General features: G+C 35.4%; 1 protein-coding gene across 1 annotated transcript in view; it reads right to left on the bottom strand.

Annotated features, from left to right (window-relative positions):
* Positions 1-25,935, bottom strand: part of LOC107650348 (WD repeat-containing protein 82-like) — a 229,783-nt gene that overhangs the window by 118,013 nt on the left and 85,835 nt on the right. The gene's annotated exons all lie outside the window — the stretch shown is intronic.

Raw genomic sequence — 25,935 nt, 5'->3', positions numbered from 1 at the left:
AGAAAGTAGTACCCAGCCCATTGGGCTATGCCCCTTGTCCAAATGTGGTCCATACTTCCCTCTCTGGCAAGATCTTGAATCCCGGGAAGGAGAAACATGAGGTGACAAAGATCAGCTCAGCTCCCAGGAGCCTGGGTCAGGCAGTGCTGCCTTGATGTTGGAATACTCAGGGTAAATAGGGAGCATATTAGAAATTCAGAACTAGAGGCCTAGGAGACCAGGCTTTTGGGAGAAGTTCAACCCCAACTCCATGAAGAAGCTCTATTGATTCTTTACTCCCCTTTTCACTTACTATTCATGAATTTCTAAAGTAGGTAGGAGTTCTGCTGACTGTGCTGCTTGAGACACTGAAAACTTAACAAATGATGTTACAGTGTCTGTTGTTCAGTCATTTTCAGTTGTCTGACTCTTCATGACCCCATATGAAGTTTTCTTGGCAAAGATACTGGAGTGTTTTGCCATTTCCTTCTCCAACTCTTACCACAGATGAGGAAACCGAGACAAAAAGGATTAAGTGCCTTATATGCAAGGTCACATAACTAGTAAGGGTCTAAGGCTAAATTAGAACTCAGGAAGAGGAGCTTTCCTGATTCTAAGCCCAACATTGCATCCACTGTGCCACCTAGCTGTCCTAAATGGGGATATAGTGATTTCAAAATTAATTAAAGCAAGTTCTAAAAAATATACAAATAGACTCCTTGAACATGTAAACTAGATGTGAAATAGGTTTCTTTTACTGGATTCTAAATTTATTAGAAGCATTATTTTGGTCTTCATAATGAAAAAACAACTATACCTAGAGCAGGGGGAGAAGAGACAGCCCATAGAAAGTTTCCCCAAGACTCTAGCATGCAGTGTAGACTGAAAGCACTCATGTGGAGCCTGCTTCTTCTTGCAATTCCAAGGAAATGCGCAGCCTCCCCCTCCACCATTTCCCCAGCACATATATTGGTTTTATACCTATATGGACAAGAGTCAATCAACTAGAAAGCAATGTCCCCACTGGCTGTCCAAATGCCAAAAAAGGTAGTGTAATGGATGGGCCAAGATCATCCATGGTTGAGCTTCAATGAGCCATAGCCATGAAAATGCTTGGAAAAATTAAAAGTCTGAGACAAATGCAAGATATTTATGATTTAGATCAACGCCCAAGCAGAACTTTGCTCTTTTTTCCTTGTGGCCCTGGAGAATGGTAAGTCTTTTGAAAACTGTGATAGTGACCAAATCAAGAATTCAATGAGTTCCCTGTTTATTATATGCCTTATCATGTGCAAGGCCAAAAACAAAACAAACTTTTCCTCAAGAAGCTTACAGTTTAGAAGGAGGCAGGGAGAATAATATGTATACACATGAAGAATGATAATAGCAGCTAACATTTACATAGCATTTTGAGGTCTTGAAAATATTGTATATAAATTATTTTACAGAACCTCATAACTAACTTGTGATATAGGTACATTCACTAATAGTTTACAGAACAGAAAATTGAGACCACAGAAATTAAGTGACTTGTCTAAGTCCACAAAGCCTGTAAGCGTTTGAGGCAAGATTCTAACTTGTCTTTCTCACTCCAAGTCTGGGGCTCTAATGCACTACTTAACTGACTCAACTATAAAGCATTTCAAGGTGCTAATAACTAGAGAGACAAGGAAAGTCTCAGAAAGTCCTCATAGAAGTAGACATCCAAACAATGCTTTCAGAAAAGCTATTGGATCTAAGAAGTAGAAACCAAGGAAACTATTTCTAATTATGGGAGTTCCAAAATAAAGAAATGGTGGATAAGTTGTTTTATATGAAGAAAAGTTCACAAGTCAGAACAGCTAGAATGGAATTTGGGAATATGTGAAACAGGAAATGGGAATGAAATGTATGTGGAGATTGTGGAGAGCTTTCAGTTCTAGGTTAAGGAGTTGATATTTCATCCTAAAGGCAATAGGAGGGCAGCAAGGATTTGTGAAATTATAGAGCGTCAATTGTGTCAAACCTATCCTTTAGTAATATCAGCTTGACAACTATGTGATACTTCTCCAAGGAATATTTACATTTTAGTAAAGGTAAATGTGTCCCAAAGGTAACTTCAGACATCAAAGTTCATGGGGAAGGGAGACATTTGCAGTCAGATGGGTCTGCTTCTCTGCTTGTTGCTTTTCAATCACCCAACCTAAAGAACTGTCAACTTGAGCTCTGTATGAATGATAGGGATAGCAGTGGCTAGGCACTGAACAATGATCTCTTTCTTTTGGATTTCAGGGAAGTTCAATGAGCCCATGGATCTCTTGTACACTGGGGCCACTAAGAAGGTGGGATGGAGTAAAGACTAAGTGAAATGGATGACTACAGCTTCTATGGTCACAATCATTCCTAGACAACAATGGCAGAGGAAATTAGATATGTCCTAGGTAAGGACAAGACTTGCTCAAGAAGAGCGACTTGGCCTTTTAGTAGCCATAAGTTTATACCTAATACTGAGGATGTTTACCTCTTTGCTGTTGTAGAAGTGATCAGAAAACAGTATTTCTGACTTGGGCCTTATAATCAACAAATGTTTAGGCTAGAGACTTTGTATGAATGATCAAATGCTTGATTTGGAGGAAATCTCTCAAAAGTATGACATGTTCCATGTGGGTACTCCATCATATTAATTATAAACCATCCAGGCTTTCTCACTCTACTGGAATACTGTCCACAGAAAATGTACACAGAACACTCTAAATATTCCTCTGAGCCACAGAATATTTTGAGGATATCAGCAGAACATCCAAGCTATATGTCTGTTGTCCTTAACTCTTAGTAAATGACTACTTTACTGGTCACAAATGCCTCATATGATAGGTTTTATGCCATTTTTCCCACACAAAACCTCACTGGAGATATGGTGCTGACCACTTATATTTTCTGGGCATCTTTTTATTTCCTCATACCACCTGCAATTTTGGAAAGGACTATCTCTACCTTGGTTCAAGGAATCTAATCAACACATACATCATAGCAGAAATACTGGTAGAGAACAGATTGTGTGAAAAAGACTTGTTTTTGTAGACTGTAAGCTGAGGATAAATAAAAAATGTGACCTGGTAGACAAAAACAATTCCAAACTATAATTTTGTCCTAGATTGCATACAAGACAGTATCTAGAACCAGGGAGATAGGGAACAGTTTTGCTATAGCCTATTCTACTCAAATCCGCCTTAGATGAGTCTGCCAAGATCAAGGAATGATATATGATAAGGAGGCTACAATGGCAATAAGCCTGGAGATCATTCTACAGAAAGGTAAGTAGAAGGAATTGAGAACATTCACCAGGAGAAGAGAATGCTTCAGAGGGTAAAGGAGGAGCCTTAAACTATTTGAAGAGCTGTCACAAGAAGGAGTGAAGAAACATATGCTGGGTGGCCCAACATGGAAGAAGAAGAAGAAATGGGCAGAGGTGGCAGAGAGGCCAAAAGTATCCCAATATGGAATAAGCTATCTCCACAAATCACAGATCTCTTCCGGGGACTATTATCCAGTCAATATTATCTAATTATCTGGCAGAAAGACTAAAGGATTCTTGGTAAGGTACTGCTTCAACTAGATGGTCTCTGAGACCTCTTTCAACTCTATGACTGGGAATTAGGGATTCTCCAGAGATCTTCATAGGAAGTGGCTAGACAGTATCACTGGGAGAATAGTAGTGTTACAAAAAAGGGCTGAGGGAGCAATGTAGACCTTGGGAGCATTGGAAGGCAGTGCAATTTCTGGGAATGTCATTTTCATGAACTCTTTCTCTTGTAGGATGGATCTGTTTTACATATTAAGACACTGCTGTCTATCCCCACAGGTATTGAATTTTTCCTTTAGAAAATATTAATTTGCCATCAAACAGACATGGCCTAACTAGGATGGAATTTAAGTACCAAGGGTTATCTTCCCACTCCTCAGCTCATGGCAGACTCAGAAATGAGATTCTCTACACTATTCAAAAACACAAAATGAATGAAATAAAATGGAGAAGCCCATTCTGGCCTTACCATTGTCCCCATCATCTGGAGTTTGAAAATTCAGTGTGTTTCCTTAGAATGACATCATTGATCCCATCCAGCACAGGGTGCATATGGAATGGAAGGAAATGCAGAAGTAAGAAGAATGAGCTGACTTCAAAACAAGTACAGTACAAATGGTGTGATTTAAGGTGATGCATATGTCTCTTTGTCAATGCTGTTCAGGACTGACTTCAGGCCAGGAACAAGTTATTCCACGTCTATGCTTTAGCCTCTTAATCTGCCAGTTTATGGCCACTTTCTTCCCAGAGAGGCAGTACAGCTTGTCTACTGATTATCAATGGCCTCCATAGTACAGCACGCAACAGTACACACTGTTATTAGCTTTATAACTGCACTGTGAGACCTGGCAGGGTCCTCCACTGAGGCCCACGCTGCAGAATTTGGAAGCCAAGTTAAGTGTTCTTTAATTCTCAGGGGAATACACAAGGATGGAAAAGTCTGTACATTAAAACTTCAGGCTCAGCCTCCTCCAAAGTAACTAAGAGAACATACAAAATGTACTATTTTGTTCAAGCCCTGAATATTGTAAGTTTCTCTGGGCTTTCAGAATATGCACATGAAAAGCTTGTTGATTTAAAGTGTGTGTAAGTTGTATATAACGGAATATGCCATGACAAAGCCCCATCGATACACTGGGCTAGAGTGACTTCCAACCATGTGTGCTCAATAGCCCAACACTGAGCTATGTGTCGAGGAGGAGAAAGGAGAACTCTAAGATATGGCCCTGATACTGAAGAATGAAGAGAGAACAACTTGGCTGAGGAGAAAGAGGTTTCAAAGGCCCATACCATAAAATTTGGACTCCTTGAAGAACCACTGCCCTCTTGAAAACTAGCATCACAGGATCATATGATCACAGATTTAAAGATAGATGAGAACTTGGAACTCATACAGTCTAACCATTCCATTTTACAGATGAGAAAACTGAGGCCTACAGAAGAGAAATGCTTACCAGACATGTGGAGACAGTGGTAGAATATGAGGTAGAAGAGAGTTGCTTCCATTTTAAACACAGTGGCTTGGATTTTACTTATTACACGTGCTTTTTTCTTTGCTATGCTATTCCAACTTAAGCAGAGTCACCTTAACAGATACAGAAAGACCAAGTCATCCTGAAGGGCAAAAGATATTCCAACTTTTAACATGCAATTCAGATCAATTACAATTCAGTCCCCTTTCATATACTCTGTTTTTTCCTTTGTGCCACTGTTTGACACAAAGTGGTAAGCATCAAGGAGATAACCATGTGTTGTGTGATCAGGTAAAGTTTAACAAAATGAAACAAAGCTGAGTCTAGCCTTTGCACCAGCAGGTTGGCAAGGAGTAAGGGGAAGGCTCTGTGTCTGGCAAGAACAGCTGAAGGACCCTGAGTCCCATTGTGGATAGAAAGGAGGGTGAACACTTGGTCCAACATCTCACAAGGATGATATGTACAGATCCATACAAGACCCTAACTATGTCTTCAACATAAAAATCAAGTTAAAAAATAAAAATACAAGAATGTAGTTAGAGATCTTTAAGATCAATGGTTTTGTGGGAAGATTCTAAGTCAAATAGGGGAGAGAAGGAACCACAAAAGACAAAGTAGACAATTAAAAAGATATATAAAACATTTTGCATGAACAAAATCAAGGTAACGGGAATAAGAAGAAAAACTAATGACTTGGGGAAAATATTTGTATCAAATGTCTTTGAAAGACTTTTGAAATCAGAACAACAGGGAATTGGTACAATTATGTAACATAAGCTACTCTCTAAGAGATGTGACTAAAAATTATGAACAGTTTTGAGAAGATGAAATGCAATTATAAACAATCATATGAAAAAATATTCTGAATCCTTAACAATGAGTAGAGTGATAAAACAATTGTGAGGTTTAATTTCATACCCATCAGGCTGGGAAAGATATGATAAAAGATAGAAATAGCTAATGTTGGAAAAGCTCTGGGAAGACAGTCATACCAATAGTTGGTGAGCTGTGATTTGGACCAACCATTCTGGAAAACATTTTGTAATGATAATAGAAAGTATTAGAACTGAGAATTTACACCTCTCCCAAACCAAAGGCAGAGAATGAGTACCAAAATATTTATAGTAGTACTGTTTGTGGCAAGAAGAATTTAGAAATAAAGCAGTCACAAAATGATTATGATATAATTAAGTGCAATATATGAATGTAGGGAAAAGGACAAGATTTGTGATTTTGATAAAAGAAATTCCAGGGTGAGGAAATTCTCTATATCAGTTAATGTTTGGTGGTTTTTTTCCTACAGTTTTGAATCTAATAGAGCAAGGACAGGTTAAGAGGCTGGCCCAAGATCATATATCCAGGAAAGGTCAGAGGTAGGACTTGAACTCAGTTCATTCTAACTTCAAGGCTGGTCCTCTATCTATAGTATGAATATAATGTGATGCCGAAGCGTCAAATTCAAATAAAAGAGTCACATGTTGACTTTAGAAAATCATAAATTATCTACATTGCATTATATTGTTATTTTTAACACTCCAAATTGCATTTTGATCTGGCTCTTGCCCCAGGCAACTTGTAGCTTGCAGACAGAGAATTTGATACCAATGAATTATAAGCACTATAACTACTTGTTGTTATGAAACATTCATAGAAACCTGGGAAGTCTTGCTGGAGCGGAGGCAAAAGAAGGTAGCCAGAACTAAGAAAACAATTTACTTACTGACCACAATTCTCTAAAAGAAATCAACTAAAAGAAGGAAAAGAAGAAAAAGAAGAAGAATGTAGCCTATCTCTTTGGTACTCCCAGATTCCTGGACATTGGGGCTATTTGCCACATCTTCCCTAACTTCCAGTACTTGCCACAAGATTTGCTTATAGTTTGATCTTATCTCTTTGCTCCACTCTTGTAGCAAAGCAATGAATAAGAATCTTACAATTAAAACCCACCAGTTTTCCAGAATTAATTTTGGATGGCTTTCCTTATTTCATCCCTCTGAAATTTCTTTCCATTTAGGAGCAGATGTTATCAACACGAGTCTGGCCTGATGGGTCACGGTAAAATTATGACACTGAAAAATAGTTTTTTTAATAGACTATAGAAATAAAATGTCATTTTTGTTGTTTATGATCTTTGCCTTCTGGATACATGTAGGTCACATCTACCTTAGTAGCACCTGGCTTCTTTGGGGATCTAATGATTTTAAATATCCATCTTCAAATTCCTGGCTATATTAGAGAATTACAACATCCCAGAAGCCATATAATACAATATATAAATGTCCCCAAATTCTCTTTACAACAAATGTACTAGAAAAGCAGCAATCCAGCCTTTTTCTTAAGACTTTCTGAGGTGGGGAGTAACTTCCATTTGAGGCAACCCATTTCTGCTAGTTCTGCCTTTTTAGGTCAAGAATAATAAGTATAATCTCTCTTTCTCCAAAAAAAGACATCTTTAAATGCTCAAAGATATCTGTCATCCCCAAGTTTTCAACCTCTTTTTCTCTAAGATGAGCCCATATTTCTTCCATATGAGGGTATAGATCAGTGTTGGTGAATATTTTTGAGATCACACACTCAAAGTACAACTTCAAGTTGCCTGTGAGCTCCCTGCATTATGCTTCCCCAGACAGTGGAGGGAGGAAGTGTTCATACTAGGTGGCTGGACAGAGGGGCAGGGCATGCAAAAAATGTCCTCAGGCTCTGTGGAGAGGGGGACAGAACAGCCCCCTCTGTGCCATCCTGACAAATGTGCCATGCCTTCATCAACATGGATATAGATTCTTAAATGGTATGAGCTCATTTATTACATTGGATACTTTCTCTAGAAATACTCCGACTTGACCAGGATGACAAAATAAATGAGTAAATGCTACTTAATTTAAACATTGTACAAAGCTTACATGTGTAATATATTTTCTTTAGCCAAAATGCTTTTTCCAATTATTCAACTATAGCAAATGATATTATGTCCCAGATTAAAAAACCAAAGATATGGTATCATGTGACCATGGCATATGTGAAAGCTATGTCTTCCAAAATGTTTCTTATGATAAATATGAAACCCAAGTTCCACTTTAATGGAATATATCATAAGGCAAATATAAAATACAATAAGCCCCTTTGAATATAAGGGGATGTGGTAGAGGCAATGATATGAAGTTAAATATAAGAGTGGTAGGAGCAACTGAATGTGAGTTTGCAAGTTGGTTGAGAGGCACATACACAAATAACTGTGATAGAAGGGTGAATAGGATAAGCACAAGAGAGACATTGGGGCAAAGTGCTACATAAAAAATGAGGCAATACTTCTGGCTAAAAGAATCAGGGAAGATTTCGTGAAGTAACAATAGAGTTGAATTTAAATTGGGAAGGAACTTCAATATATGGGGAAAGTAGGGATAGACAATAGTATGAATGAAATCACAGGGATGGGAGAGTGTAGCATGAGAATTAGGTACAGAGAGAAGGCAAGTCTGTATGAAATGCAAAATTTACAAAAAGAATTAACATAGGTTTGCTTTGGAAAAGTAGGTTGAAGGAAGTTTACAAAGTTGAGAATTTCAAGATGAGGATTTTTATAATTTCTTAAGTAACCAAGGCGAAACCACTGATGAATTTGAGTAGAGGACTGACATGATCTGAGTATTAATGTGAGAAGAGGCAATAGACTAGGGACTAAAAGCTAATCAGGAGGCTATTAAATAATCTAATCAAGAAAAAAGAGAATCAAAAGTAGGTTGGCATAGAGAAAAAAGAATGGATGCAAGATATATGAAGGAGATAGAAACAATAGTACCTGTGACTTCTGAGGGTGGAGCTAAGATGGAGGAGTAATTCAGAGCAGCTCTCTACTACTATGAGAATCCTCTCCAACCAAGATTAAAATATCACCACAAAATGAATACAGAAGTGAAAGAAGCAACAAGGAGATAGTGAAACAACTTTCAAGAAAAGAAAAATCCAAAAGGTAGGCAAAGAACACCTGGGGAATTGGGGTGAGAGGACAGCAGAGCCAGCAAGAAGCTGTAGCAAAGAGGGAAGAGTAAGCCAAGAGTGAGCCACACCCCCACATCCCACATAGGCTGTCTGAGGTTCTTGAACCTATGGTCAAGCCAACATACAGACTGTGGGATACTGCCTGGCTAATAGTGGTCTAAGCCAACCCATACCCCTTGAAATTTCAAAACTGTGGAAAAGTCCAGAGTCCCAGTCCAGGGAATTCTAGATTGGCTTGAGATAAGGACTTAGTACTATCAACCACCCCAGTGAACTAAGTACTAAGTCCTGATATTTTTGTCTAAAGTTCAGGGATGAGTTCTAAGACAGGATAACCAAGGGTGTGCCTGATTGGATCAAGTACACAGCCCCTGACCTGATCAAGATCAGAGTGAGATCAAAAGCTTACACCAAAGTCTGAGGCAAGTCTTTAAACTATCAGCTCTCAAGGATCAATTGAATCAGAAGGGGGTGGGGGCTCTCAGAGCTCTTAGTCCTCAGACCATCATTTCATTCCCCCATGCCTACCTATAATTAAGTAGGAAAAATGAGCAAACAAAAAAAAAGCACCAAACTCTAAATTTTTATGGAGACAAAGAGAAAGGTACAGACACAGAAGGGGACAATGAAAGAAAAGGAAACACACACAAAGTCAAAAAGAAAAATATGGATTGGAAACTGATTCTGAAAGGACTTAAAACAATTAAGAGAAGCAGAGGAAAAGTGAGAAAGAGAAATGAAAGTGATACAAGAAAAAATGTCCCAACTGAAAAAGGAGAACCAAAAACTGACAGGAAAATCAGGCCTTACATATCAGAATTGGCCATCTAGAAACTAATGATTTCATAAGGAATCAAGAAATAATAAAGCAGTATCAAAGGAATGAAAAAACAAGAAAACATGAAATATCTTACTGATAAAAAACTAACCTAGAAAATAGATCTAAAAGAGACAATTTGAGAATTATTGGACTACCTGAAAGCCATGATCAAGAAAAAACCTTGGACATCATATTACAAGAAATTATTAAAGATAACTGCCCAGAGATCCTTGAACAAGAAAATAAAATTGAAACTGAAAGAATTCACAGATCACCTCCAGAAAGAAATCCTCAAATGACAACTTCCAGGAATATAATAGCTCAATTCAAGAGCCACCAAGCAAAGAAAAAATAGTTCAAACAGTGAGAAAGAAACCATTCAAATACCATGGAGCTACAATCAGGATCACTCAGGACCTAATGGTTCTGTATTAAAGGAATAAAAGGCATGGAATATGATATTCAGGAAGGCAAGGGATTTGATTTTACAATCCAGAGTTACCTATCCAGCAAAACTGAGTACATTATTTGAAATGGGGGAAAAATGGACATTCAATAAGATAGAAGATTTCTAAGCATTCCTGAGGAATAAGCCAGACCTAAACAAAAAAAAAAAGTGAAGTCCAAACATAAGACACAAGAGAAACCCTAAAAGGTAAATAAGAAAAAGAAAATGTAAAGGACACATTAAGGTCAAAAAGTTTATATCGACATGGAAAGAGGATTTCTATAATTCACAAAAATTACTCTCAGTAATACAGAAGGTTGAAAGAATTTATTAAGAAAGAGGGTGGAGAAGTAAACTGATTATGATGATATGATATGTAGGATGATATGATGTATATGTAAATGTGATGATAAGGAATGATATGTATATGATATGATATGCTTGCATAGGAATGATATGTAAAAAATAAATCAAGGGCTGAAAGAGAGGGTAGCAATGAGAGAAAAGGGAAGGAAGAGATAGAATGGGGTAAATTCTATGATATAAAGAGGCTTGAAAAATCATTATAGGGAGGGGAGAATAAGGGTGGCGATGGGCAATGTTTAACTTTATTCTCAGCATAACTGGCTCAGAAAGGGTAAAACTAGTATACTCAGTAGGGTATAGAATTCTATCTTACCCTACTCAGTGGGATATAGAATTATATCTCATCACACAGAGAAGTAGAAGGGGAATAAGACAAAGGAAGAGGGAGGCAATCAGAGGGAGGAGGAAGTGACGTGAGTGACAAAAAGCAAGATATTGTTGAGGAGGAAGAGAAAGCGAATAGAGTAGGATTTAAAGGGGATGACATGATGGAGGCCAATACCCACTGCAGTAATAAAACCTCATTGTTTCCAGATCTTTCCTGTAGCATGACAAACAGAAAAAGCATAATGAGAGACTGCATAAATGTTTGCACTTTTACCAGCTTCCATAGGATATACTTGCTTTAAAGCAATCAACTCTGCACTTTGAGCACTAAGGTTACTAGGTAATTATCCACACCACAGTATCTCAAATTCTGTGACAACTACAGCACCTGTACATATAATTCCATTACACAAATATGAAGATCCATCGGTGAATAAAACTAAATCTGGATCCCACTTAGCAATCATTACTTTGAATGGGATGAAGTCACCAATAAAACATAAGAAGATAGCAGAGTGGATTAAAAACTAGAATCCTATTTTTTTTACAAGAAACACATTTGAGCAGGGTGACCCACACAGTTTCAAGGTAAAAGGCTAAAGCAGAATTTGTTATGCATCATCTAAAGTAAAAAAAAAAAATAAGGAGTAGCAATCATGATATCAGACAAAGCTAAAGTAAAAAATGATCTAATTAAAAGAGATGAGGAAGGAAATTATGTTTTGCTAAAATGTACTATAAACAATGTATAATATCATTACTAAAAATTTATAGACCAAATGGGACAGTATCTAGATTTATAAAGGAAGAATTAAAGGAGCTCAAGGAGGAACTAGATAGTAAGAACAGATAGTGGGGGATCTCAACCTTCCCTTTCAGAACTAGATAAAACAAACTGAAAAATAAAAAAGAAAGAAGTAAAGGAAGTAAATCAAATGCTAGAAAAATTAAAGTTAATAGATATCTGGAGAAAACTGAACAGGGATAGAAAGGAAAATACTTTCTTCTCAGCAGTACAAGGTACATATACAAAGATAGACCATGTATGAGGGCATAGAAATATTGCAAACAAAAACATATAAGCACAAGTAATAAATGCAACTTTTTCAGATCATAATGTGATAAAACGTATATATAACAATTGTCCATGAAAAGGAAAACTTAAAATTAATTGGAAACTAAACTATCTAATTCTTCAAAACTGGTGGGTCAAAAAAGAAATCTTAAAAACAATTACAGACCATAAAGAGAATGAAAATGAGGAGACATCATATCAAAATCTATGGAAAACAGCCAAAGCAATACTCAGGGGAAATTTTATATCTCTGAATACCTATAGAAACAAAATAGAGAGGGAAGAGATCAATGGATTGGGTATACAACTTAAAACAAAAGAAAAAAGTTTAAAATGCCCAGATAAAAACTAAATTGGAAATTCTAAAAATTAAGGGAAAAAGTAAAAGTAAAAGAAATACTTAACTAATAAATAAGACTAAGAGCTGGTACTTTGAAAAAAAAAAACAAATAAAAGTACAGTTTAATCTCATTTTTTTAAAAAAAAGAAGAGAATGAAATTGACAGTATCAGAGATGAAGAGAGTGATCTCATCTCTAATGAAGAGGCAATTAGGTAATTATTTTGCTTAATTATATGGCGATAAATATGACAATCTAGGTGAAATGGGTGAATATTTACAAAAAATATAAATTACCTATTAACAAAAGATTAACAAAAGAGTAAATAGAATACTTAAATAATATCATCTCAGAAAAAAAAGAAATTGAACAAGCCATCAAAGAACTCCCTAAGAAAAAATCTCCAGGACCACATGGATTCACAAGTGAATTCTATTAAACATTTAAAGGACAACTAATTGTAATATTATACAAACTATCTGACAAAATGAGTAAAGAAGGAGTCTTAACAAATTCCTTTCATGACACAAATAAAGTACTGATTCCAAAGTCAGGCAGATGAAAAACAGAGAAAGGAGACTACAGATCAATCTCCTTAATGAATATAGATGCAAAAATCTTAAATAGAATACTAGTAAAAAGACTCCAGCAAATGATCATGAGGATTATTCAGTATGATCAGGTGGGATTTATACCAGGAAGGAAAGGATGGTTTAATATTAAGAAAACGATCCATGTAATTGACCATATCAGTAATCAAACCAACAGAAATCACATGATTATCTCAAAAGATGCAGAAAAAAACCTTTAACAAAATACATGACCCATTCCTATGGAAAATTATAGAAACTATAGGAATCGAAGGGTCATTCCTCAAAATAATAAAAGGTATATATTTAAAACCATAAGCAAGTATCATCTGCAATGGGGACAGCTTAGAAGACTTCCCAATAAGATCAGGAGTGAAGCAAGGATGCCCATTATTACCTCTATTACTTTATATTGCTCTAGAAATGCTAGAGATAGCAATTAGAGAAGAAAAAGAAATTGAAGAGATTAATGTAGACAATGAGGAAACTAAACTATCACTCTGCAGATGATATGATGGTATACTTAAAGAATCCCAGAAAATCAAATAAAAGGCTATTGTAAATAATTAACAACTTTAGCAAAGTTGCAGGGTTCAAGTTAAATCCACAGAAATCATCAGCATTTCTATATATTTCCAACAAAACTCAGTAGCAGGAGTTATAAAGAGAAATTCCATTTAAAATCATCCTAGACAATATAAAATATTTAGAAATCTATCTGCCAAGACCCACACAGGAACTATATGAACACAACTACAAAATACTTTTCACAGAATTAAAACTAGATCGAAATAATTGAAAAAACCATTAATTACTTATGGGTAGGATGAGCTAATAATAATGACAATTCTACCCAAATTAATCTAGTTATTCCTTACCATACCTATAAAACTACTAAAAAACTTTTTTATAGGATCTGAAAAAAAACTATAATAAAGTTCATATAGAAGAACAAATGATCAAGGGAATCTAGCGAAATAATTTTTAAAAAATGTGAAGGATGGTGGTTTAGTAGTACCATATCTTAAACCATACAATAAAGCAGTGATCATCAAAACAATATGGTACTGGCTATGAGACAGAAGGGTGGATCAATGGAATAGACTAGGGGTAAATGACCTCAGCAAGCTAGTGTTTGATAAACCCAAAGATCCTAGCTTTTGGGACAAGAAATCACTATTTGACAAAATCTTCTGGGAAAATTAGAAAACGGTATGGGAAAAATTAGGTTTAGATCAATATTTCACACGTTATACCAAGATAAATTCAAAATGGGTAAATGATTTAAATATAAAGAGTGAAATCATAAGTAATATAGGTGAACAGAGCATAGTATTCCTGTCAGATCTGTGGGAAAGGAAGGAATTTAAGACCAAGCAAGAAATGCAGAATATTGCAAAATATAAAATGAATGACTTTGATTATATAAAATTTAATTAAAACCAAGCAAGATATAGAAAGAATCACAAAATGTAAAATAAATAATTTTGACTACATCAAACTAAAAAGCTTTTGTACAAACAAAACCAATATAACTAAAATCAGAAGGGAAACAACAAATTGGGAAAAAATCTTCATAGAAACCTCTGACAAAGGTTTAATTACTCATATTTATAATGAGCTAAATCAATTGTACAAAAAATCAAGCCATTCTCCAATTGATAAATGGGCAAGGGAAATGGATAGGCAGTTCTCAGATAAAGAAATCAAAACTATTAACAAGCACATGAAGAAGTGTTCTACATCTCTTATAATCAGAGAGATGCAAATCAAAACAACTCTGAGGTATCACCTCACACCTAGCAGATTGGCTAACATAACAGCAAAGGAAAGTAATGAATGCTGGAGGGGATGTGGCAAAGTAGGGACATTAATTCATTGCTGGTGGAGTTGTGAACTGATCCAACCATTCTGGAGGGCAATTTGGAACTATGCCCAAAGGGCGACAAAAGAATATCTACCCTTTGACCCAGCCATAGCACTGCTGGGTCTGTACCCCAAAGACATAATGGACACAAAGACTTGTACAAAAATATTCATAGCTGCGCTCTTTGTGGTGGCCCAAAACTGGAAAACGAGGGGATGCCCATCAATTGGGGAATGGCTGAACAAACTGTGGTATATGTTGGTGATGGAATACTATTGTGCTCAAAGGAATAATAAAGTGGAGAAGTTCCATGGAGACTGGAACAACCTCCAGGAAGTGATGCAGAGCGAGAGGAGCAGAACCAGGAGAACATTGTACACAGAGACTAATACACTGTGGTATCATCGAACGTAATGGACTTCTCCATTAGTGGCGGTGTAATGTCCCTGAACAACTTTCAGGGATCCAGGAGAAAAAAAACACCATTCATAAGCAAAGGATAAACTATGGGAGTGGAAACACCGAGAAAAAGCAACTGCCTGAATACAGAGGTTGAGGGGACATGACAGAGGATAGACTTTAAATGAACACTCTAATGCAAATACTATCAACAAAGCAATGGGTTCAAATCAAGAAAACATCTAATGCCCAGTGGACTTACGCGTCGGCTATGGGGGGTGGGGGGGAGGAAAAGAAAATGATCTATGTCTTTAACGAATAATGCTTGGAAATGATCAAATAAAATATATTTAAAAAAAAAGAAAAAAAAAGAAATGACATTAATCATAATCTTCTATCATCCTCCTCTGTATGATTTTACAGAGGCATTTATGTTCTAAGTTAATGTTGCCTTAGGTTGCCATACCTCTCTATTTGGCAAGGCATTTGCTGTCTAAGTGTCTTCCTTTGGTCTTATTGTGGTGATGAATTTACATGGGTTAAATTTCATAAAACAAAAAAAAATAATAAAATTTAAAAGATTTTGTACAAACAAAGACAATGCAACCAAAATTAGAAGAGAAACAACAAATTGGGAAAAAACCTTTATGAGAAAAACCTCTGACAATGGTCTAATTACTCAAATTTATAATTGACTCAATCAATTGAACAAAAAAACTCATGCTATTCCCCAATTGATAAATGCGCAAGGGACATGAATAGGCAATTTTCAGATAAACAAATCAAAACTATTAATAAGAACATCATAAAGTGCTCTAAATCTATCATAATTAGAAAAACGCAAATCAAAACAACTCTCAGGTACCACCTCACACCTAGCACGTTGGCTAATATGACAGCAAAGGAAAATAATGAATGCTGGAGGGGATGTGGCAAAGTTGGGACATTCATGCATTGCTGGTAGATTTGTGAATTGATCCATCGATTCTGGAAGGCAATTTGGAATTATGTCCAAAGGGCTTTAAAAGACTTCCTGCCCCTTGAACCAGTCATAGTACTGCTGGGGTTGTACTCCAAAAAAATCATAAGGAAAAAGACTTGTACAAAAATATTTATAACCATGCTCCTTGTGGTGGCAAAAAATTGCGAAATGGAGTGTCCATAGATTGGGGAATGGCTGAAGAAAATGTGGTATCTGTTGGTGATGAAATACTATTATGCTAAAATGAATAATGGATATAATTTAGGCTATCGACTCTAAACAATCACTCTACTGCAAATATTAAACATATGGAAATAGGTCTTGATCAATGATATATGTAAAAGACAGTGGAATTGCTCATTGGATACAGAGGGGATAGGGGAAAGGGGAGGTAAGGGGCATGAAGCATGTAACCATGAGAAAATATTTTATGCAATGGAGAAAGAGGGAAAGGGGAAGAGAGGAAGGGAGAGAGACAGGGAGTAAGAAAGAAGAGCCAGTAGTGTTTTGTGTTATGTATCATGGATGCAAGTTTGCAGGTAGGTCATTAGTGTCCCCAAAAAGAGTTTCTTCAGTGGAACAATGAGTAATGAAACTAGATAACAAGATACTAAGCAGTAAGTGGGTGGATACTGAAAAAGTGGAGTCAGTAAGTAGAAACAAATCTTCCTAGAAATAACAACATTGTAATATATTCCTTAAGGATGCACTCAGGCCTATAGAAAGTATTTGTTTTTCTTTAAGGATTGATTGTTCCCATGATAAGATCTTCACCTTCACCACATACTACATGAGATCGTCATTGGATGGGATTTCTGTATCTAGTCACATACTCCTAATAGTTACAATTCCAATAACTGCCATTACCTAATGCTTTTTCTTAGAATTATAAATCCACTTTAGGAAGAATATGCTTACAAAGTAGGGAAATATTTTATTCTCCTTAGTGTAGCATATGTCTGCAACTATATATTAACAATGGCCAAGACTCTGAATATGCAATGTGACAGGATTTTGAGTGCTTGCATGTTAGCAGACAGTTGCAGTATTAATTAATGCCACTTAATGTGAAATGGGGCCTGTTTTCTTAAGTTATCTCCTTCAAGAACATTATATTTTTGTCCTCATTGATATTCAACTCTTTGCTCCCTTATCTAGCAAAGTTAAAATTGGACTTTTCTGACTAAGCATAATTCTAGCTAAAACATTATTTTGATTGCCTTATTCCCTGCTTCAGAAAGGATAGGGTTTACATAGCAAATTAGCATTCACATAGCACAATACACCATCATTTTCCATTAAGGCAATGAAGAAGAAGGAGGTCTTTCAAAGAAAGATTTCCACCCATTTCACAGAGGAAGTTGTCTCCATAAGGCCCCATAGGGAGCTTATGGGTTCTGGCAGAAAGCAATCACTTTCTTTTTCTTTGTGAAATGGTAGTTGATCCCTACCAAAAACTGCATTAGTAAGGAGAAAGAGCTCTGCAGATCCAATTTCAGCTACATGTATACTTTCTCAGCGCAAATAATAAAAATTGGAGGAAACGAAAAAATAAAAAAGGCAAACATGGGCTTTTATTAAAATTCTGAAAAAAATCCTTTCCCCCCAATGTCCTGACACTGATGGATTCATAATTTCATTGGAATGGGTCCTCCAGTATCCACAGGTACTGTGATCCTTCCCATACTCTCACTCTGAGCAATCTATGTGAATTTCCATAAATCCTTCATAGAAGATGTGGTAAAAGGACTAAAGACCTTACTTTAGTCATTTTCGTATTCCCAGGAGGAGCATCAATGTCCTACAGTTACCATATTTTCCTTGGATTACGCTTTGGAGATATCAGACCCTGCTAGTGAAGTCTAAATTCTGGTAGGTTCTACCAAGTTACTCAATTCTGGATCTAATTCATAATGGACTGACATAATGACTGGATGGCACGGCATATTTTTCATCTACTTTAACTTTCCACAATAGATAGTTAGATCTCTTTCTTTCAATATTTTGTACTAGGAAAATATAATCTTTGTTCTCTATGATCCTTTAAAGATCAGTAAAGTACCAGTACCAAAACTCTGGGATAAAACAAATATTTATCTAAATTCAACCTTTCCCTGGTGTACTTATTCTACTGTGAATCAAGGTGGAGCACAGATAGAATCAGCTTTCTGATCCTAGACACTTTGTTTCCAGAGCCATTTCTAGTTGCATGCTCCAGGGAAAACTGGGACAGTCCATGCTAGGAGGTCTACGGAACCCTCAGGTATACAAGCTGAAGAAAAATAATCCAAAGTCAAACCAGTGAGCCTATAGAAGTCCCAAGCTTTGTTCTTCTACTCTCTCTAGAAATTAAGTTTAGCTAAGCAAACTGACTTAATAGGATTACAAAGAAAAAGTGACTCAAGTCCTCTGAGATTGCCCAAGTCAGATTAAATTGAAACAAAAAATATTCAAGTACTTTTAAAGATCAAGATATCTGTCCACAGAAATATTCCTTATATTGGTAAAGACTGTACCCCTGCTAAGCCTTGTGGTCTTTTCTTGGTCAAACCAAGTACTAACTTTGGCTGTTGGGATGTGTGAATTTCCCTGGCTTTTCACATTCTGCTGTCCTGCTGGAGTGGGGTTTACCAGAGCTTTGACTCCACTGCTAGAACCTTTGATAACCCTGGATTACCAGTATGTCATGTGTGATGTCACATTAAAATGGAGATTCATCAGGTTACAACAGATATATAGACAACGATGATGATGATGACATTTTAAAGATGTTTACAGATATTTATAAAATGTGTTCCTCACAATAACTTATGAAACAGGTAGTACAATGTTACCATCATTTTACAAAGGAAAAATTGAGTCTCAAAGAGAAGAAACAATTTATCAAAGGTCACACTGCTAGTTAGTAGTAGAACCATGAATGAAAGTCAAGTCTCCTTATTGCCAGTTCAGACCTATTTTCACTTCAATGCCCTATCTAAGCTTAAACATTTTTTCAAGGAAACTATGCAAAGAAGCTACTGTCAATTATGACTTTAAGCTTTAAAATCAGATATCTTAAATCAGCAAGACTAAACAGGGAAGTTTAGACACCACCCAATTAAAGCATAACATAGTTGTCAAGTTCAGTATGGATTGTGAATGAAGGAACTGTGTAAGAAAGAATTCTCCAATAGATCCGCCACTAGATTCTAATTCAGATCTTTCTTGATTAAGGCAATTTTAATTACTATCATAACCCTGACCACTAAATATAGTGCATTTGCCTAATACATCTTGGCCAGCTAGCTACCACTATGGTAAATGCCTCTGGGTAATGGTAGTATGGGTGAGGCTATAGAAGCTTCAGTGAAAATGATTTCAACTACTATGAAGAAGGGATGTATGGAAGAGGATGATGGGTTTTGAAAGAGTGACATCCATAAATGTGAAAAGAAGTTAGAGAAATATCATTGACCCTAAAATATAGCTTTCTAGTGTCTTGGATACAAGTAAATATTATTTGAGTCCACATCTTATATCCAGGCAATTTGTGATCATGTAGAACATATTTTGACAAAACAGATCAATGGAACAAAAGTCAGTGCTGATAACACACCTTCAATGCAACTTAAACCTACACCATACAAGAAACTCTGACATTTGTTTTTACATCTCTTTCTTATATCTAGGAAATTCCACTTAGTACATGTCAAGCAAAGTCCTTAAGAAATTAGGTCACTGATGGGGATTAGGGGGACGGATTGAAAGCAAAACACTGGTGTAGAAGGAAATAGTGAAAGAAGGAAGGGCAGGACTAGGAAAGGAAATCAAAATGATGGGGAATACACAGGTGGTAATCATAACTGAATGTGAATGGGATGAACTAATCCATAAAACCGAACTAAAGAGCAGAGTGAACTAGAAATCAAAATCCTACCATTCAGTGTCTATGAGAAACACACATGAGGCAGGTAGAAACACACAGGTTAAAGGTAAGAGGCTGAAGAACAATCTATTGGGAATCAACTGTGACAAAGAAGGCAAGAGTCTCAATCATGATATTTGACAAAGCCAAAGTAAAAATAGATCTGATTAAAAGAGATAAGGAAGGTAATTACATCCTGATAAAGGGCAATATATTCAATGAGGAAATATTGGTACTCAACATGTATGCACCAAATGGCATCGCATCCAAATTTCTAAAGGAGAAACTATTGGAACTTAAGGAGAAACTAGATAGTAAAACTATTCTAGTGGGGGATCTGAACCTTCCTCCATAAGATATAGATAAATCAAAAAAAAAATAAGAAAGAGGTTAGAGATGTGAATGAAATCTTGGAAAAATTAGAGTTAATAGGTATGTGGAGATAAATAAATAGGAACAAAAAAGAATTCACAGAATTCAGAATTCAGCAGAACATGGTACATTAACAAAGATTAGCCATGTACTAGGGCATAAAAACATGTCAAACAAGTGCAAAAGAGCAGAAATAATAAATACTAACTTTTTAGATCTTAATGCAATAAAAATAATAATTAATAAAGGAACATGGAGCGGCAAATCAAAAATTAAATGGAAATTAAATAATATTTTTCTCAAAAATTGGTTGTTTAAAAAACAAATTATAGAAACATTTAATAATTTCATTAAAGAGAAAGACAATGAGAAGACATCATATTAAAATCTATGGGATGCAATCAAAGTAGTACTTGGGAAAATTTATATCCCTTAGTGCATATATTAACGAATCACAAAGGACAGAAGACAATGAACTGGGCATGCAAATTAAAAAAAAAAAACTAGAAAGAGAACAAATTAAAAACCCCCAGATAAAACTAAATTAGAAATCCTAAAAATTAAAGGAGAAATTAATAAAATAGAATGTGAAAGAACTATTGAATTAATAAATAAAACTAGAAGCTTGTACTTTGAAAAAAAAAACAAAAAATAGACAAAGTACTGGTTAATCTAATAAAAAATGAAAGAAGAAAACCAAATTAACAGTATCAAAGATGAAAAGGGAGACCTCACCTCTAATGAAGAGGAAATTAAGGCAATTATTAAAAAACTATTTTGCCCAATTACATGACAATAAATACATCAATCTAGATGAAATGGATAAATATTTACAAAAATATAAATTGCCTAGATTAACAGAAGAAAAAGAATACTTAAATAATCCCATATCAGAAAAAGAAATTAAACCATCAGAGAACTCCCTCAGAAAAAAATCCCCAGGGCCAGATGGATTCACAAGTGAATTCTATCAAACATTTAAAGAACAATTAATCCCAAGACTATACAAACTATTTGACAAAATAAGCAAAGAAGGGGTTCTACCAAATTCCTTTTATGATACAAATATGGTAGTGATCCCAAAGCCAGGCAGACTAAAAACAAAGAAAGAAACATATAGACCAATGTCCTTAATGAAAATAGATGCAAAAATCTTAAATGCTTAAAATACTAGCAAAAATCTTAAATAAAATACTAGCAAAAAGACTCCAGCAAGTGATCATGGGGATTATTGACTATGGTCTAAGAGGATGCCTTTTATCACCTACATTATTTAACATTGTACTAGAAACACTAGTAGTAGCAGTAGTAATTAGGGAAGAAAAAGAAATTGAAGACATTAAAATAGGCAATGAGGAGACCAAGTTATCACTCTTTGTAGATGATGGTCTACTTAAAGAATCCTAAAGAATCAACTAAAAAGCTAGTGGAAATAATCAACCATTTTAGCAAAGTTGTAGGATACAAAATAAACCCATATAAATCATCAGGATTTCTATATATCCCCAACACATCTCAGCAGCAAGAGTTAGAAAGAAAAACTCCATTTAAAATCACTCTGGACAACAAAAAATACTTAGGAATCTATCTGCCAAGACAAACACAGGAATTATATGAACACAACTACAAAATACTTTCCACACAATTAAAACTAGATGTAAGCAATTGGAAAAACATTAATTTCTCATGGGTAGGATGAGCTAACATAATAAAAATGACAATCCTACCTAAATTAATTTACTTATTCAGTGCCATATCTATCAAGTTACCAAGGAACTTTATTACTGAATTAGAAAAAAATATAACAATTCATTTGGAAGAACAAAAGATCAAGAATATCAAGGGAAATAATGAATAGTATATATTTAAGACCATCAGCAAGTATCATCTGCAATGGAGACAACTTAGAAGCCTTCCCAATAAGATCAGGAATAAAGCAAGGATGCCCATTATTACCTCTATTATTTTATATTGCTCTAGAAATGCTAGAGATAGCAATGAGAGAAGAAAAAGAAATTGAAGAGATTAATGTAGGCAATGAGGAAACTAAACTATCACTCTGCAGATGATATGATGATATACTTAAAGAATCCCAGAAAATCAAATAAAAGGCTATTGTAAATAATTAACAACTTTAGCAAAGTTGCAGGGTTCAAGTTAAATCCACAGAAATCATCAGCATTTCTATATATTTCCAACAAAACTCAGTAGCAGGAGTTATAAAGAGAAATTCCATTTTAAATCACCCTAGACAATATAAAATATTTAGAAATCTTTCTGCCAAGACCCACATAGGAACTATATGAACACAACTACAAAATACTTTTCACAGAATTAAAACTAGATCGAAATAATTGAAAAAAAACATTAATTACTTATGGGTAGGATGAGCTAATAATAATGACAATTCTAACCAAATTAATCTAGTTATTCCATACCATACCTATCAAACTACTAAAAAACTTTTTTATAGGATTTGAAAAAAACTATAACAACGTTCATCTAGAAGAACAAATGATAAAACATCAATCAAAGATTTGGATGGAAGAATAAATAATATTTTTATCAAATGTGAAAAATGCTACAATGCTAGGAGGGAGAGAGAAGGAAGTAAATGATAGGCAGCTGAGATCTAAAAAGATCAAGATAGTCTACCAGGCTGAATCTAATAAGACAAAATGAATTAGGCATGAATATACTAATGTTCACTTGTGTTCAAAAATCAAGCATGAATTAAAGATGAAGGAGGTATGCTTAGAAGTAGGCCTGAAAAAGATTTGGGAGTTTTAACAGACTAAAAAATCAATATTAGTCAGCAGTGAGATGTGGCAGCCAAAATGGCTAATCAGATCATAGGCTGAATTATTATTAAAGTCAGCATCCAGGAACAAGGAAGTGATCATTTTAATCTATTCTGCCCAAATGAGGCTACCCCAAAAACTTGGATTCAGCTCTGCATACTTTAGCTCATAAAGACTTAAAGAAGCTGAAAAGTCTCCAAAATAGAGTGATGAAGGGACTGGGAACCATGTTATATGATGAGAATTTTAAGTGACTAAGGATATTTAATCTGAAGAAGAGGCTCAGAATGGTCCATGATAGATGTCTTAACTTACTTAAAAGTCATGTGGCAGATGTATTAGATTTGTTCCTTTTGGCTCTAGGAGGTAAAACCACAAACAGCAGATCAAAGTTCCAAAGAAGAGAATAACGGTCAGATGTATGAAAATATTTTTACCTTTAAAATTGTCATAGACCAGTAAAGCCTGTGTTCACAAGTGACTTTTCCTTCTCGCTGGAGTTCTTCAAGCAGATACTAAATGACTGCCTGTCCAGCACACTATACTGGGGACTCTTTTGGGGATATTTTGACTTCCATCTCCAGTGATACATTCCTGTTTTTTTTTTTCTGTGGAATGTCCAATTTTGTTTCTTAGTGTTGAATAACACCCCCATATTCTGGCCTTCATATTTAAATGCAAGACCCATCTATTTAATCAAGATTTGCTTGATTAATTTGTTCACATCATCTAGTTAGGTCACTGGAATGCAAGTTAAGAACTTACCTTTATATCGTGGGGATCTGATTAAATCTTGTTTTGTGGTATGTGCATACAAATATCCCTCATAATTTTGTTCTCATTTCATGAACATTTCCAACTTGGGTTTTGAACAAAGTTGAAAGTTATCATAAATTTTCACCTGAATCTCATTTGTTAACCCTGTGATTAGTAGCTGAACTAGTAAATCTCAGATACCTCAGGGAAATTCAGGTTCAGAACCTGTCTAATTCTAGGAGAGACTTTCATTATGTGTCACAACTGAATATGTAAGCCTTGAAAATAGAGCTGGATATTTTGCTAAGTAATCCTTTGAATTTAATATTGTGAAGCAAAATCTCTAAGTCCTCTCCCCTCAAAAATATATTAACTTCCCCACTAATCTCCTTTCCACTACTCTCTGATAATTGCTTTTCTCAGTCCCAAGGTTAATTTTTCTGTACACCCACTCTCATCTACTTCACTGGACTATGCCCTCAAACTCTCTCACAAATAGTCTTCAATCTTCCCCTATCCACTAGTTTCCCCCCACCACCTTCAAACATGCCAAGTCTCTTCTATCTTGAGAAGTATTCATTGGCCACATTGTTTTCAGAAGGTACTATCCTACAGTTTGCCTCTCATTCTCAAATTAAGAGAAAACGTGAATCTACATTCATTTCCTAACCTTCCACATCTTTCATTTACTTCTCAACCCTTTGCAAATGGGCTTCTGAACTTGTCACTAAACTGTTTGTACTTCTTTCTAAAGTTGCTGGTGATTTAAGTGCCAAATCTCAAGGGTTTTTTTTTTCAGTTCTCATCTTATTTGACTAATCTATTGCATTTTATACTATTACACTCATCCTCTCCACTCTGGGTTTTCATGACACTTTTCTTCTGATTCTCCTCCAAACTGTCTAAACACTCACTCTTCAGTCTCCTTTTCTGGTTCATTGTACATATCCAGTCTGTTAATTTTAAGTATAACTTGAGATGATATCCTAAGTCCTCTTCATTTTCTACACTATCTTGTTGACCTCATCAGATTTCATGGGTTTAGTTACTCCATACAAATGACTATTAGAGCTATCTATCCAGTCTCAGTCCTTCTCTTGAGTCTTAGTCCTGTATCACCAAGTGCCTATTGGATATTTCATAGAAGTGATTTTCCTCAAACGCATATCTAACTACATCACTCCTCTATTTAAACAACAAAAGTGGCTCCCTATTGCCACTAGGATAAAATAGAAACATTTTCCTTGGTATTTAGAGCACTTTACAGTTTGACCTCAACCTGTCTTTGTGGCCTCGATATGCAATACCCATCTTCTCACACTCTATATAATATAAACCAGCCAAATAGGCTTTCTATCTGTACCTTATACATGAAACTCCATCACCCTCGTCCGTGTCATTTGTCTGTGCATCTCTAGTGTCTAGAATATACTCTCACCTCTGCCTCAGAGAATAATTACCTTCAAGACACAATTGAAAGACCACATTCAATTATTTCCAATCCTCTAATTTATTTTTGCTTAAGTATATATATTCATTTAAGTATATTATATAAATATATCATTTTAGTCAATCTGGCAGGTATGAGCTGTTATCCCAGAATTGTTTTGACTTGTATTTCTCTAATTTGTAATGATTTAGAACATTTTTCATTTCCTTATATATGACTTTAATTAGTTCATCCAAAAATGGTCTGTTCATATCTTTTTCCTATTTATCAATTGGGGGATGGCTCTTATTCTTATACATTTGACAAATTTCTTTGTATAGATAGGGACCTCTATCCAAGAAGTTGTCTATAAATTTCCCCCCAATTTTCTGCTTTCATTCCAATCTTGGCTACATTATTTTTACTTGAATAGAAACTTTTTCATTC

The sequence above is a fragment of the Monodelphis domestica genome, chromosome X, assembly GCF_027887165.1.
Source record: "Monodelphis domestica isolate mMonDom1 chromosome X, mMonDom1.pri, whole genome shotgun sequence".
NCBI classification, from domain to species: domain Eukaryota; kingdom Metazoa; phylum Chordata; class Mammalia; order Didelphimorphia; family Didelphidae; genus Monodelphis; species Monodelphis domestica.
The sequence above is the reverse complement of the archived record's forward strand: the minus strand, read 5'-3'. Positions and strand labels throughout refer to the sequence as shown.